This window comes from Rhinolophus sinicus, chromosome 1, assembly GCF_057876585.1.
Source record: "Rhinolophus sinicus isolate RSI-liver-muscle chromosome 1, RSI-T2T, whole genome shotgun sequence".
In the NCBI taxonomy this organism is placed as follows: Eukaryota; Metazoa; Chordata; class Mammalia; order Chiroptera; family Rhinolophidae; genus Rhinolophus; species Rhinolophus sinicus.
In genome coordinates, this window is record NC_142501.1 from 87,284,363 (window position 1) to 87,301,010 (window position 16,648).

The 16,648-nt window shown below is 42.0% G+C and overlaps 1 protein-coding gene across 2 annotated transcripts in view; it reads left to right on the plus strand.

Moving 5' to 3' along the window:
- The window catches only part of CRADD (CARD and death domain containing adaptor protein), a 392,758-nt gene that overhangs the window by 220,879 nt on the left and 155,231 nt on the right, over nt 1–16,648 (plus strand). The gene's annotated exons all lie outside the window — the stretch shown is intronic.

Genomic DNA, 16,648 nt, shown 5'->3' on the forward strand with positions numbered 1-16,648 from the left:
CATTATGGACTATATATCCTACGACAAACAGCAGCAAATAAAATGTAACTAGCCTAATGAAACCTAGAAACAATCCTGCAAAAGATTAAGGTTATCCCTTAAGAAACTTAGCTTCCTTCTTGAATAAAACCCAGTACTTATTAGCATGAGACAATAAAATTTAGATTTTTCACTATGTATCACTTATCTTATCTTTCATACAATAAAAATTACAAGACACACAAAGAAGGTGAAAAATGTGACCCATAATAAAAAGGCCAAACTAGAAAATAAAGAGACCCAGATAAAGCAGATGTTGGAATTAGCATAGGAGGGATTTAAAGTTACTATTACAAATATGTTAAAGAATTTACAAGAAAAAATGGATATAATGTGTGAATATAGGGAGATTTTACAAAAGATACGAAAATGTTAAAAAAAGAACCATATCTAAATGAAAAATACAATATCTGGTAAAATATTGGATGGGATTAACATCAGTTTGAAGATGGCAGAAAAAAAGATGAGGAAACTTGAAGAAAAGTCAACAAAAATTACCAAACTGAAGAGAAAAAAATTGTTGAAAAAAATGAACAGAGCCTCAATTACCTACAGGAAAATAAGCAATCTAATATTAATATAAGTGTTATTCAGGAGAAACGAGAATTAGTGAAACAAAGGATATTTAAGGAAGTTTGACTGAAATGTCACAATTTGATTAATAATATCAATCTGTAAATCTAACAAACCCAGTAAACCTCAAGCAGAAAAAACAAACCCATTTCAAGGCACATTGTCAAATGGCTGAAAACTGCGGGAAAAAATCTTAAAACAGCCAGATAAAAAACACATCATGTACACGAGAATAAAGATAAGAATTTCTGAAGATTGTTCATTAGAAATGATGAATGGGGTGGGTGGGGGCAGGACCTCCCAGAGCGTCTCCCCAGCAAAACAACAATTTAACTTGTGAAAAAAATATTTTTTTACTACATCATTCCAAGTCTCTGGAAATTGATCTAAGGAAATACAACATACAGCAAGAGGAGAAATATTTATTCAAAAAAATCTACTAAATCTAGGCAGGAACAGTGAGGGTCTTCGTCAGTGAAGCCACAAGTGCTGCATTACTCCTCCACTGCCCAGCTCTGTGTATGGAAGCTGTACCTTGGCCATGAAGATGGGGGAGCTCCCTTTCCCCTTCCCCTCCCGGCTCTCAGTCTAGGGCTACAGTTTCACCCTTAGAGAAGCCGATGGCTGGCATTTTTAAATTCTCCCCAGCCCATGTGGAAGGAGTACTACTGCAGGGATGCAAGGTGGAAAGGACAAGGTCTTGCTTCCTTTATCCAGACACCCACAGGTACAGTGGAGCTCTGTCCCACGTGTCCTGGCTCTTGATAGGCATGTTGTATTTACTGCTATATGCATTTATCAAAACTCATTAAGCTGTAACAAGATCTGTTACATCAAGTAACTTCTGTTACATCAAGTAAACTTCACTACATCAAGTTTAACCTCAATTTTCTAAATTAGAAGGGAAAAAATTCATTTGCAGATTAATTTTTTTTTAATTTGTAGATTTACCTGAGGATATTTTAATCTTTACAATACTGTATATTTCTAAAGAGGAAACTGTCATTCTGTGCAGATACTGCTAGTGGTCTCCCAGTATCCACTCTCTCCTTGCTCCTTTGAAACAGAGCTCTGACTTTCAGCTCAGAATACACTGCCATATAGAATAAAAGACTAAATTTCCAGCCTCTCTTGCCCTAAGTGTGAGCATGTGACAAAGTTCTGGCTAATGAGATGTAAGTAGAAGTGTTGAAAGGGACCCAAGTCTTCTCTTTAAAACTGCCTCGGTTGTGAATGCCCATTTGCCCTTTCTACTATATGGAATGTGGATATGATGGGTGGAATTCCAGCAGCCCTTTTGAGCTATCAGATGACTTAAAGAAGGGCATCTAGGACTAAAGATGACAGAACAGAAATTTAGGGACTTAGGGTCTTGATGACATTGTTCCTGTTATACCAGGCCTGAACTACTTGTTAGACTTATTTTATGTGAGAAAAAAACCTCTTCTCTTTCAACTGCTATTGTTTTGCATTTTTATATTATATATATAAACAAACTCTATGAAAATTTTTCTATTTTTAAACCATTTTATGTGAAATATTTATTTTTCTGGAAATCATTTTTGTTCATGAAATATATGCCTATTATTCTTCACGTTAGTTTAAATCACATCACTGATAACCTTTTATTTTCTTTCTTGTTCTTCCAATCATGTATATACTGTACAAATTTCTGAGTGGAGGGAAAGCAATTTCATGTGCCTAGAAGCTAATAGTTTTTAGAATGAAAAAAATTGACTTTAACTTAGTTCTAATTGAAATACTCCATAAAGCTTTTTTGTTCCATGGTGGTATGCATTCTGAATCCTCACATATGCAAAATGTCTTTATTTTGCTCACTTGCTTAAGAACTAGTGTAGCTGGGTATAAAATTATAGATTCAAAATCCAGTTTCTTCAAAAGATGTAGACGTTCCATTGTTGCCTAACATTTAGTATTAAAAGTTAAGTATTCATTGCCAGTCTAATCCTATTTCTTTATAGGAAACTAGTACTACACTACACCACCATCACCCCTGCCAAGATGGTTAGGATTTTCTGTTTAATATTTGAATTCAGAAATATCACTGGAATATATCTATATACCTTTCCTTTCAATATTGTAGCTTGGCACATAGCAGACCCAGATTTTTTAAAAAAATTATTTAACCTAAAAACTTAAGTACTTATTTAGCCTGGCGGAGTGTTTTTCTATTAGTGACTGCCTATTGTCCTATTCATGATATCCTAATTCCTACTACACAGAGTTTTTTTCCTTCTGAATCTTCTATATTTCTTTTTTCTCATAATTTATTTCTATGACTTTTTGCTCTATGTTCAGGAAAATATACCTTGCTTTAGTCTTACAAATCACTAGTTCTCTTTTTGATTTTATTGATTCTACAATTCACCTCTGGTATTGAGTTTTATAATTTGTTAATCATATTTAAAAATTTTTTTTGTTAAGATTTTATTGGGGGAAGAGGAACAGGACTTTATTGGGGAACAGTATGTACTTCCAGGACTTTTTTTCCAAGTCAAGTTGTTGTCCTTTCAATCTTAGTTGTGGAGGGTGCCGTTCAGCTTCAAGTTGTTGTCCTTTCAGTCTTCGTTGTGGAGGGTGCAGCTCAACTCCAGGTCCAGTTGCCATTACTAGTTGCAGGGGGCGCAGCCCACCATCCCTTGCGGGAGTTGAGGAATTGAACTGGCAACCTTGTGGTTGAGAGCCCACTGGCCTACGTGGGAATCGAACCGGCAACCTTCGGAGTGAGGAGCACGGTGCTTTAACCGCCTGAGCCACCGGGCCGGCCCCATATTTTTAATTTTTAAGATGTGTTTGTTTTTCTATGGTTGCTGTTTTTTTCCTACAGCTGCTTACTCTTGTTTTATGAATGTAAATATGAATTGTACCTCAAGTACTAAATCAAATATTTTCAAAGTTTGCTTTGGCTCCTTGAATTTGCTCTTTTCTCAGATGTCAGTTCTCTACTGGTTCAGTTTCTAGGCTATGAGTTTGGTTGAAAATTCTGGTGATTATGGGTCATTCATTTTTATATGTAAATTTATCAGTATTGGTAAATGATAACATTTTGTGAGCAATTGCTAAGGTTCATTTTCAACATCCCTTGCCAGACCTGCCCTCTGAATGTAATGACTGACTGTGACAGATGTGTTGTGTTCTAAGGTTTATGGGCAGGGGGGATAGGCTGGCAGGTTGGAGCATTCTTTAAATAAGCAAGTGGGGAAAGTTACCCCCTTGGAGCACCTTGGAGAATTTCATACCATTTCCAAGTTGCCTTTCCTTAATTAATAATTTGATAACATAGGGCCATGCTCAACTGTTCTCTCTGGCCTCATCCTTATTCTAGGAATCCCTCATGCTGGTCCTTTACACAGAGAGCCGGGGGGAAAACACCATAGGTAGCTTGTCGGTGTGCAACTGGGGGAGCACAGGCCTGCCAGTGCTTCAGCTCCTGAGTCCGGCATCCCACAATATACTTCTACACCTTTCTACTGACTTTGAGCTGACTTACTTTTTAGTAAAATTAGTATATTCATATTTAACCGTCACTATTAAACACCTCCTCTGTGCCAGGAGCTATACAAGGCAGAGAGAATACAGTAATGAATAAGACAGATGATGACTTGACTGGTGAAGCTTACAGGCTAGAACATTATTTATCCAGCAGCCCCCTCCTTCACTTCTCTTTCTCAGCTCTCTGGTATTTCTGTCAGTCTACTACCACCCAGATATTCTTCGTTTCCTACTCACTGGGCATTTTCCAGGTAATGGCTAGGACTTAGTCTTATTTTATGTGTCCCATATCTCAGGGATTTGGGAGGGAGAAGTAGCCCTGTTGGCTGTGACCACCACCTTGAAATAATTACTTTTCTTTAAGTGGAAGAGGGTGACTAGTGAAATTACACTTACTCTACAACCTAGGAGCAAAACAGGAGATTTCCACACCCCAAAGGAAGGCTTTAAATACGATTATTCTTATACTACGTCTAGCTCTGGAATTGGAGTCTTTTTGGAGATTGGGGGAAGAAATTAGAGTTTCGTCAGACTGCAGCTGGTCCTCTTGCTTTTTCATTCCGCTTCTTCTAACATCCTCCACGATCACCTTAACAACTGTGACTTTAAAATATGGTTGAGAAAGAACTACTTTTGGAGCATAAGAACAGACGAGCAATTAATTGCCCCTCTATCCCTCATACATTCCCAAAGCCCTCCACCCACCCAATCTATGCTTCTAAAGAAGGAACTCTTGCTGACACTCTATACAAATTTTGCTTCACTCACTGATGTCTGGAGACCAACCAGCCAGGTAGAGTCTTTAGATCACCTTTGGATCCAAAATATTTCTTTATGCTTTTCAATTGCTCCTCAGCTTTATCAGAAAACCCTATTTTCAGAATCAATATTGATTCTAGTTGACCTCTGTTGATAAGTCCCCTCTCCCTCATTGGTTTAAGTAGATTTGTTTCTGTTAGAATCAAACTGAATGACAGGCGGCCCTCTCAGAAACTGTCCCTCAGTGAGGAAAAACCAAAAAACCCAAAAAACACCCTCACTAGGCTGCTTGTTTCACTATCCTTAGGCAAACATCAAATTGAATATTTAGCAATTCCTTTTTTGAAACTGGAATTAAGAGGAGAGGATCCCAGGAAACCAACTCCCAGTTCCAAGAAAGTAAAGACACTATTCCTGTATTTTTATTTAGATGATTATCATTTTTAACCAGTAGCTGCATGGTCAACCCTTGATACCTCTGTGACCACATCAAGGTGACAAAGTCAATTAAACCTCCCTTGGCCCAAAGCAACAGAGATCTTGTCTTCTGGTGATGATTTAACAAGGCTCAAGTCATTCTTGCAACCAGGAAGTGAAAAAGGATTCCGACAGCACTTTTTTGGCAGCAACAATTTTCTGTGGCTGGTCTCTTTTAACACAAAAACGACTGTGGCTAATAGATATATCAGAGCTTTTTAGAGACATGTCCTGTTTTATGTGTGTTCTGCAGCATTCAGAAAAAGGGAAATCAGTCTTTTGCTTCACCAAGAGAAAGTGTTTTTCTCCTTTTTATTTGTCACCCATCTAAATGCCAGAATCATCTAGGAAGAGAGAGGGGATAAAGATTTTCAAAAGAATTGGCTCCCTCACTACCAAACACGCAGACACTGGTATGTGCAGGAGAGAAGGTACTGTTTGTCTTACTGGATCACAATTTGGACATTTGATTCAAGTGGAGAAGCTTTATATTGTAGCCAAAATGTACTATATAAAGTGGCCCCTGAGACTAATCCTCAGAAATTGGATAAATAGAACTGTGTGCTCTGATAAGATGGCTTGTGGGGAGATTATCCCAGGAAGATATGAGACCACTGTACCCTACACCAAAGAAGTGAGTGATTTAAAAATATGTATGCATATATATTTGTATATGTGTAGATATGTGCATATGTATACATATGTGCATGCACGCAACCACACACACACACACACACACACACACACACACACACTCACCTAAATTTATATATAAGAGGTTTGACTATTTTCAGAATTTTTTTGGATACCTCATGAATATAATGTCTGTTAATACTTCTTCCTTCTGGTAGCTCTCCATTTTTCTTCTTAATCATCTTTAAAATAAATTTGACCTTTTTTTGAACTAAAAATTTTGAACTTTCCAGTACCTACATATAAATCAGCTGATTAACTTCTGAAGATTGCTTTGTCTTTGAGGGAAGGAGATGGAATGTACAGAAAGATGGGAGCAGATATCTTGGGACTTTTGGCGCAATCCTCGCTCAATTCTGAGAATCCAGATTTAGGAGACAAATAAATGTCAGACTGGCCTCCTCTCCATTCTCTTGTTTCTTAAAGCTCCACTCATTTTTTGGAATTAACACCTGCCAATCTCAGGGAACTGTGTAATTAAATAAAAACAGAACAAAAGTGGCAACAGTAAGAGACTTGGAATTTTTATATCTTTGGGGCCAAAATATTCAGCTTAATTAAGTATAATTTGATAAGCACTAGATATAATTATGCATATGGACAAAGAAGGGAAAAAATTTAATTCTCCATTAAAGAAGGGATTTACTCTATGGTACAGAATAAAACTAAAATTATGAGGGCAAATTTGGAGATGGAATAGAAACCTCGATTTAAATTCAAGAGATTTCTTAGACTTGTCTTTTATTTTCACACACAGATTTATTCAGTAATCTTAAATGTTTATGACATCTAACATAGATTGCTACATTTAGCTTTTCTGAATATCAAACCCTACATTTCTGACATTTAAAATATGAATATTATTTATTTTTAATAAAGAAGAAAGAGAAGAGAAAGGGTTAATTCTAGGAAGGAATTGCAGAGACCCCCCTGCAATGAGGCTTCTCGAGATATGGCAGCTGTCTTTCCCCAGAGCTAATGATTCAAGAGAGAGAGCAGCCAAGACAGAAGCCACACAGTCTTTTATAACTAGTTCAGAAGTTACGTAGCATCATTTGTTCCACATTCTATTGGTCTATGAGAGGGGACTATGAAAAGGTAAGATACCAGGAATGGGAGCTCGCTGGGGACTGTCTTGGAGACTAACTACTACAGTTCTCTAGAAAGAGCCCTGCAGAAGGCATTAGTCAAATAGGACAGTACTGCCTTTATTAATTGAGCCACCATCCAATAACCCCCGTTATAGGTTTTGATTTAATAAAGAATAGAAGCATATAACTTAGGCCTTGAGGCCTAAACAGAACCTGTCACTCCTTCCTGCATTTAAATCTTGGGATCTTGGTACTCTCTAGAAGGATGCATGGAGGAAAGATGACAAAATGATAGAGAAAATAAGATGACAAAGACTGTCTCTCTAGGCACATGCATAGAGGAGGTGGAGAGTAAGAGGGAGGGCTGAGTCCACTTGCCTACCCAACTGCATATAATAAAAAAGACAGAAGCATCCCTAGAGACAGCAACCCTGCCCACTGTGAATATTTAGGTCTATCTCTGGTCCCACCAATCAGATTCCAACTCCTCTTCCCTTGGGATTGAGGAAGGGGGAAAGGAAGAGGAAACATGTCAGAGGGGAAGGAGTTGAAAATTCCTTTTTCCTGCACAAAAGTATGGTCATCTCTGTTTTTCAGGAAAGTGAGATATGGAAAGGTTAACTGAGGACAATTTCCAATGAAATGAATTTCCAATGAATGAAAAAAATCTCAACTTTAAAATTTAGCCATAGTGGTCACGTCAGGTCAAAGATGCACTGCAATTGCTGCTGAACTTGTGATGAACTCCATTTGTTTTCCTTTTTTTTTTTTTTTTGGGGGGGGGTCATTTCTTCTAGGTCACAGGTATTTGGGTTACACATTAAAATAACTAAAGATACACATTCAAGAATTAGAACATAGAAGGAAAGTTGGAATCATGCATCACTATCTGTTCTTTGCAGAGGTAAGTAGACTGCACCTCAAGAGTTAATGGTTGGGCACAGGGCCTTTTTTGTTTACACCAGTCTGCTGTTTCTTCCCCTGGGGCACTCAGAAGAGATTCCCTCTGAATATGCTCCCTCTGAAATCGGTTGGAATCTTCCTCTTCTTTAACTGTATGAGAGGCAGGAGAATGTGGTAGAAAGAACACTGGTCTTAGAACCAGAAGCTCCAGGTTAAGTCTGAGCTCCACCCTGTGTAAGCTTGTGCAATCTCGGCACACTCTCCCAGTTTCTTCTTCTGAAAAATAGGTATAATAGTATTGGCTAACATCTCAGGATAGTTAATATGACGAAAGGAGATATGAGCTGTGACAGATCCCTGTAGGGTCCAGGTGCTGGGCAAAGGTAAAGAATCAATGTTTGGAAATTTAAATCTTTAAGATGTCCAGCTGTCAAACGAAGATGGCCATGCACCTAGCTTCGTACATTTTACTGCCTCTAGAGTTTTTGACTCTCCACCCTTGGGTATTGCATCCCCCACCCCTCTTTGAATGATTTTGTTTTCACTGATGGTGGTCCAGCTGCATTCTGGATCCAGGTCAGTGACTCAGTTTTCTTTGTGGGAAGAGGTTTTCCCTTCCCCATGACCATGAGAATGAGCAGAGTACATGAGTGCTACTTTGGAGGGAAGAAAGCAAACAATCCTATCCTAATGAGTCTTCAAAGCTTTAGCCGCTTGGGGGAGTGTGGACATTGAGACTGCCTGGCAATTGCTCCTGCTAACAGAGGAGATTTATTATCATAGAAAATCATTTCAATGGTCATGTGTATAATTAATAACAGAACTGCCTGGGAAGGATGTTAACATTTATGCAGCACGTTCCATGCTCAAGGCAGACAATAAAGTGTGAGGTTGGTGCCATTCTTACTTTGCAGAGAAGAAAGCTGAAATCAGAGAGGTTAGGTAGTTTGTCCAAGGTCACAAGCGTATAAATGGTAGTTAAGATTTGAATCCAGGTCTTTGCCCTTTCCGTAGTCTCATACCAGGGAAAGGCCAATGAATTTTGACTCTATCGTTCACCTATGTTTGAAAATGAGAGAAAAATCAATAATTAAAATAGCTTCACCAATTATCCAGAGTTTGGAAACTTTGGGCAAAAGTGAAGTCAAAACAGTGATTAAAAGTGAAAATTAAAAGGCTCACACTTCTCCTACCTCTTGACATCAGTCACAGATACACTTTTAATGACAGCTCTTTTTTAGGCAGTGTCATCGGGGAGATTCTAACACCAGGGCTTTTAATGGGGGGTAGGGTGGGGGTAGGGAAAGTCACGACAAAATCCAGAGGACCTAAAACAAGGGCTTGAAGTTTGCCATGTCAGTTTGGCAAAAAGAAATTAACTGAAACTCAGAAAGTTCTCAAATGCATAGAAAGAGATTTTGTTTCACAATGTCTGCAAAAAAATTCTAAAATATGTGGGCTTCTAGGAAACAAATTGCTAAGGTGTTAATAGTAAGTTCTTAGTATTTTTAGAGTACAGTCTGACTTGCACATCTGACTGAAATATTTTCCTTAGCAAACACACTCTTCCCTGGTAGAGCTTCTTATGTTTCTGCTGAAAGGCCCCTCAGACATTTGGAAGTCTGATCACTTTAATCAGGAAAACAAAGTTTGTTGAGCGCATGCTATGTGCCTGGCTATGACCCAGGTCCAGGAGATACACATGTAAACAGAATACATGCTGACTTTCATGAAGTTTACAGCCAAGAGGAAAAGGAGTTTAGACAACAAGGAATTATAATATGTATTAGGACAGGAGCTAAAGTGAGGGGAGGACAAGGTGCCCGTGGAAAAGCAACAGAGGAACATTTAATGCAGCCTCGGAAGGTCTGTGAAAGCTTCCTGGATAAAGTGCTGTATAAGCTGAGGTCCCAACATGAGTAGGAGTCAGTGGGGTGTATTAGTCAGGGTTCTCCAGAGAAACAGAACCAGTAGGAGATACAGAGAGATATATATGAGGAGATTAATTCTAGGAATTGGTTCAGGCAGTCATGGAGGCTGAGAAATCCCATGATCTATTGTCTCCAAGCTGCAGAACCAGGAAGCTGGGGGTGTAATTCAGTCTGAGTCCAAAGGCCTGAGAACCAGGGAGCGAATTCACAGTCCCAATTCAAAGACGGAGGTCCCAGCTCAGACAGAGAGCAAATTCGCCCTGCCTGTGCCTTTGTGTTCTACTCAGGCCTCGATGGATTGGATGATGCCCAGCTGCACTCGTGAGGGTGAGCGTTACTCAGCATCCTGATTCCAATGCTAATGTCTTCCAGAGACATCCTTACAGACACACCCAGAAATAATGTCTCACCAGCTGTGTGGACACCCGTTAGTCCAGTCAGGTTGACACAAGATTAACCATCGCAGCAGGTATGTTCTCAGCTGGTGGAGCAACACGTGCAGAGGGACAGAAGTGAGAGAAGGAACCGTGTTTGGGGAACTTAAAGCCATGTGGTTTGGCTGGAGTGTCGAGAGTAGAGATGGCTAGAGAGATGGGTAGGGGCTGGCCTTGCATGCCGTGTGAAAGAGTCAGGGCTTTATCCTAAGAAAAATGGGAAAACATTGAAAGGATTTAAGCGTGAGTATAAGACAATCATACTTGTGTTTTAGAAGATTATTCTGTGTTTATGTATTTCAGGAAAGTCTGTTTAGTGACAGGGAGCAGGGACAAGAGTGGAAGAAGATAACCAGTAGGCAGCAATTGTTCTCATTCAGGCCAGGGATGGGGTGGTGTAGCCCAGGGTTTCACCACTAGAGCTGGAGATGAGTAGACAGACTCAAGAGCTCCTTAAGGGGTCAGTTGAATCAACAGAACCCCGACATGGACTAAACGGGAGGGATGAGGTAGGGAAGCAGTTGGGGGTGGCTCCTAGGTTTCTGGCACGTATTGATGAGGACGCCAGCTCCTGAACTACAGAACAGGTTTCAGAGAGATGCTGAGGTGTTCGATTTTGGAAATTCCTGGAGAATGTGTAGGACATACAAGTGAATTGCACCTTTAATGCAGAGTAAAAACCATGGGTTAGGATCCCATGAGAGAGATCTGAATGGGTAATGGATTTGGAAGTCATTGGCGGATGGTTGGCAGTTGAATCCAAAGCTGAAATTGAGACAGGTTAGTTAGCCTGGCGTTAGGTAGACAGGAAGGTCCCTGGTGGAATAAACAAAGGCAGCCATATCCTGAAACTGCAGGACAAAAATATAACTGGCACCCTGGGGTTAGAGTTAGTTCATTAATCCCTTCAGGATGGACAGAGTAAATCTGACAGACAAATCCCATCAGAAGGTGCTGCCCTTCTCCAAGTGGGCAAGGGAAGGTATAAGAATAAGAGCCTTTTGTCTTAGCTATTGGGCACCCCAGTCGGGAACCCTCTCACTCGAGAGCTGTGACTCTTTACTTTTAATAAATTATCCTCTTTTGCAACTCCTCGCCTCTCCCTGGTCCGTGCTTCCATTCTTTGGTTTCGAGAGACCCCGATCCCAGCACTCACAGAAATGTCCTACATCAAAATCACACTGGCAAGGTCAGCTCCAGCGGTCCTGTTTTCAAAGAGGGTCTAAAAGCTCCCACTTTTTCTTGGTTTCAGACCATATGCATGTATTTAGAGCAGGGCATCCACCCTCATGTCACTTTATGCTTTTTAAAGTCGTCTCCCCGTGTCCCTAGGACTGTTGGGAGAGGTATGTAGGGAGATGCAATGCTCTCTATATATGTGCCAGGTCAAGAAGTGGCAGCTGTGACAGAGCTCAGCTCAGGATCCTTCCGGTGCTCTTTCCACTACACTCTACTGCCTTTGAGGCCCTCTCCTGACGCTCACCAAAGAATACAGACAACCATGATAGGACTGAAATTTATGATGACCCATGAAAGACTTCACTTAAGAGAAGCAAGGGAACAACCCTTCTACCAGGCCCAGTGGCTTTTAGCTTCTTCCAGCCTCACTCCATCGCCCTTTCCTCACTCTGTACTCCGCACCCGCTGTCGGCCTCTGCAGTGTCAGACAGACAGTTTTCCCTGTCTAACCTCAGCAGACCTTGGAGAAAGTTCCATGGTTGCATTTTAAACCTCCGGACACTTAGCTATTCAGTGGTTGTGAGAGGCGGTCCAGTCAGCACCCAAATGCTCAAAGGTGGAACCAGAAGAGATGCAATGACAGGGAGAGAGAGCTGGTAAGCTGGGAACGGGAGGAGGGAGTTTTACTGATCTAGGAAATCAGTATTTTGGGGAGGACACAAAAAGGAGATCCTTTGGGCTGTGGCTTTGTTCTGCCTTTGTTTCTGAGTAGTAGAATTTCTTTTCCAAAACAAAGCTTGAATGGGACTCGAATATATAAAATGTCAGGGGGTGGGGAACTCCTCGGATACATGCAGGATCCCTGGGGGGGGCTGAGCCGGCCTCCTTGAGGGGGGGAATTCCACCCCAGGGGCTTTGAGGCTTCTTGGAACACTTTTGAAAACCAGTGATTTAATCCATGCCCCCAGGATGGTGGGAGCACAAACTTTCGAGTCAGGCACCCTGGCGTTGAGTCTGGCCAAGCTGCTTAGCAGCTGTGTGATTTTGAACAAGGTTAGTTTTCTGAGCCTCAGATTCATCATCTGTGACATGCGGGTGGTGAGCACTGAATTTCTGTGAGGGTTAAAAGAGAAAAAACTACCTAAGGCATTGCGCACTGTGGTCAGCACTGAGTATATTCTCAATAAACAGGAATTGTTGTGATTGTTGTTTTATCAGTTGTCAAACATTTGGAGTTTTCCAGAGCAGCCGAAAATCTGCATTTTTAAAGACAGGCTAGAAATTTGGATTTTTTTGGTGAGCATCTCCCAATTTTTAAATGTTGGCAAGTAATTAATTTAGAAAAAACTTTGTATGATATAAATAAGACTTCCTCCAGCAGTCAGTCTGGGCTGGAGTAAAGAGTTACTGCGCATGGTGTGTACTTTGTCTGACCAAGCATGTATGCGGATAGAAGAGGCAGAATTGTCCTAAAGGGGGCGGGGCAGGAGGCTGAGCAGCAGGAGGCAGAAGGGACCAGAGCTGTGCCTGGTCCCTGGGCAGCAGCTTGTGGGTTGCCATGCTTAGTGGAGATCGGAGCCTGCCATCCTGCTGTGGGTAGAGGCATATTTCTGGAGGGGTGGAGACATGCTCTTCACTGACCTGCTGAGATGGTCCAAGGATTCACAAATGAAAGGCTGACGTTAGCACTTCCTAGTTGAACCCAATTTGGGGGCTTCTGCATGGACCTCATCTTTATTTGAAATGTTGATATTTTGTTCATTATGGAATTTTTTGGCATTAATTTTGATTTTTTAAAATACTGCATTAAAATATTACTTATCTCAAGTACTGAGTTTTCGGGTGTCCTCTTAAACTCTGTGCCCAAGGCGCGTGCCTCAGTCTCCTCGCCCTTGTCGCTGCCCTGAGTCCCAGGCCCGAGTGGTGGTTGTGCGTGTAGCAGGCTGGCTGCTAGAGGCCGGTGCTCAGCCCTCAGGCTGCCTGAGGGGAGACAGCCCACAGAGCAAGTGGATGCTGGGGAATGCAGACTGATTTTGATTGTAGCCAAAGCAAATAGTCTCTAAGGAACAAATCTACTGGAGGAGAGGAAGGAAGGAGCCACACATTCCAGAGGTAAACAGGAACTGTTTTTCAGAAGATGTATTCTTTTGGATTCTTGGCACCTCTTTCTCCTGCTCTTTAGTAAGGAAATGCACGGACTAACTTCCAGGGGATCAACAGTGACCCGCAGCTCCCCAAGCTTACAGTTTTCCTCTTTGTACCATTACGAAAGGTACAGAGATTTGATTCTGAGAAGTTCAGATAGTCAAGGAGAAAACTATTTTCCCTGAAGCATCTCTAGTGAGGCTCCCACGAAATCCCAGTCCTGGGTCTGGGACGGCCTGTGGGGCCCAGCTCTGGGGCTTCCAGGTCAGGGCAAGATCTCAGGGAGCAGGTGTGTCTGAGTAACCACAGGCCTGCAAGCGGAGTCTCAGTGTGGCTGGACCACTGCTTTCCCAGGCCAGGCAGAGCCACCAGGGGCCCTGGCCTCCTGTAGGGCAGGGCGGCTCCCGGGCAGACACCTGCAGCCTGCTCGCCCTGCTCGGACCCTCCATGTGGACATGCTTCATGCACTCCCAGAAGTCTCATCTGCCTTTTGGCTGGATCAGAAGGAGTTCTAGCTGAGTGTGTCTGTTTCAGGCATAGAAAAAAAGAGACCAACAGATTGAACTTCTCCATACCTTCCACCCAACTCGAGAAATAAAACATTACTAATACAATCGAAGCCCCTTTAAAACAACTTAAATGTCCACCCTTGGGAGAATGGATCTATAAATGGAGGCATGTTCGAAAATATTCTACAGCAGGTAAACTTAGTGAATCAGAGCTACGTGTGTCATCACAGATATATCTTAAATACATTGTTGAATTTGATTCTTTCCTTGGATGCTTCCCAGGAAACTGGAACTGATTTGCTCTTTGAGACTCTCAGCTTCAGAGGGGAGCTAAATGTCCCCACATTCTTTCTTCCTTTTCTTCCTCCTCCCTTTCCTCTCTCAGTCCCCCCTTCAATCCTCTTACCTCCTCCAAACATGGCTTATGTTCTTCATGCCTCTCCTGTTCTCTTCTTGTTTCTCTTTCTTTTCTCTTCATGAGAGAAGCCCCAGTGGGGGTGCGGGGGTGCAGAAAGGTGAGTGTGTGTGTGTGTGTGTGTGTGTGTGTGTGCGCGCGCTGGAAGGGGTTAACATCCAGTCTGTGCCAGACTATACTGCATGCTGTGCACACATTACTTCATGGTGAATTTATTATTATTCCCATTTTAAAACTGAGAAAACTGAGGCTCAGAGAAATTGGAAAATGGCTGAGGCTCTGCAAGTTGTAAATAGCTGAGCTGAGGCTTGAATTCAGGTCAGAACCCAGAACCTTGGGGGGGGCTCCTCCCACTTGCCACCACACAGCCTGCCTGCTTCTCCACCCTTTTCCTCCCTCCCACTTTTTCTCTCCTTTCTTTTCCAAAACTGTTCCACATTACCTACTACTCCAGTTACCACTGTTGTTATGCTTTCCATTGTACATTCCAAGGATGCCATAAGCTATGGTTTATCAAATGCTTTCTGAACAAGGTCTCATTTGGTCCTGACAACTCCTGTGCGGTAGGTGGGGCCGGTCTCAAGCCCACATGACAAACAAGGAGCAGAACTCAGAGAGGCTGGACACACATGAAGGCCACCCAGTCACGAGCTACTCTTCTGTCCTTGACTCTGCATCCCGGTCCTTCGGTTGTTCTGCTTCACTGAGACCCTCCAAAGCCATGAGACCACTCAAAGTCAAGTGCTCGTCCCTGGGGACACACGGTGCTCGTGAAACCAGCTCCTGTCTTTATATTTTGATATTTTGTTCATCGTGGATTTTTTTGACATTAACTTCGATTTTTTAAAAAATTGCATTAAAATATTGTTTACATGATTTATCTGATGGCTGGGCCTATTTGGTACCTTTAAATTGAGCCCCAGAAGTGGTGTCTTACTCTCCTCACCCAGGTCCCAGCCCTTCCCCTCGTATCAGAATTACACTGTGTTTGCTGCTAACAAGGTCAGCATGTGAGAGGGTTTTTCAACAGTGCCTCCTGGCCTCCTTTGCTGACCCTTCTCCATCACTTTGGTTCAGACAGTCTCACTTCCCCAGCTGCCCTTCTCAGAAGCCTGTCTGATCAGAACGATTCTGTAGGAGCTGCTGGGAATCTTGGGTCAGAGCAGGGACAATGATGGCTGTGGTAGAGGACATCTAATGTCTTCTACGGGGCCCGTGCTCAGTGCTCGGAGCAAGTTAGCATGATGAAGCCTTTTTCAGGCAAGGGACTATTCGGGTATAAACTTCCATGGACACCTCCTCACGTACCTCCTAACCCCAATCCCCCCCATCCCCACCCCCGTTATCCTTTAAGGAAATAGAAGGAACAGCCTGATCAGGGTATTTCCTAGAAAAGCCAGTGGATGAGCCCATTATGGAAAGGGAAGCTGTTTTTGTTTTCTTTGATTAATCACAGTGTCCTGTTTCCCAAAGCAAACGTAGCCTTGGATTTTCCAGTGAACACAGCCGCAAAAGAAGGGCCATGGCTGCCTGGATCTTCACAAGGACCCCGAGACTAGGATGCTTGTGTCACCTGGTCCTCAAGGACTCAGCTCTTCATTTTTACCTTCAAGGGTGCTCAGTTTACTCATTTCCTTTGTGTTTTTCTGCCAGTGTGAACAGGAGAAATATTAGCCTTTAAAGATTTCTTTACGGTTCCTTGAAAGCGGGAGGGGTGAAGTGAGCCAGAGAATTACATAACTGCAAAGCTCATTTAAAGCAATAGTGTCTGTCCATAGAGCTGTGGCGTTTCATTTGTCAGTTTTTGTTACTAATTATAAAGAAGAAGACATTAATTTTGTAAAGAAAATAGAGAGAGACCCCCCCTCCCCATTTCTTTCTTTCTATTCTTTTACTGAAGGGATGAATTCCTAGCATGTTGATAAAAGAAAAAATACAAAACCTCTTTCAAGGAAGACAAGAGAAATCATGTTCATTAACCTTAGAC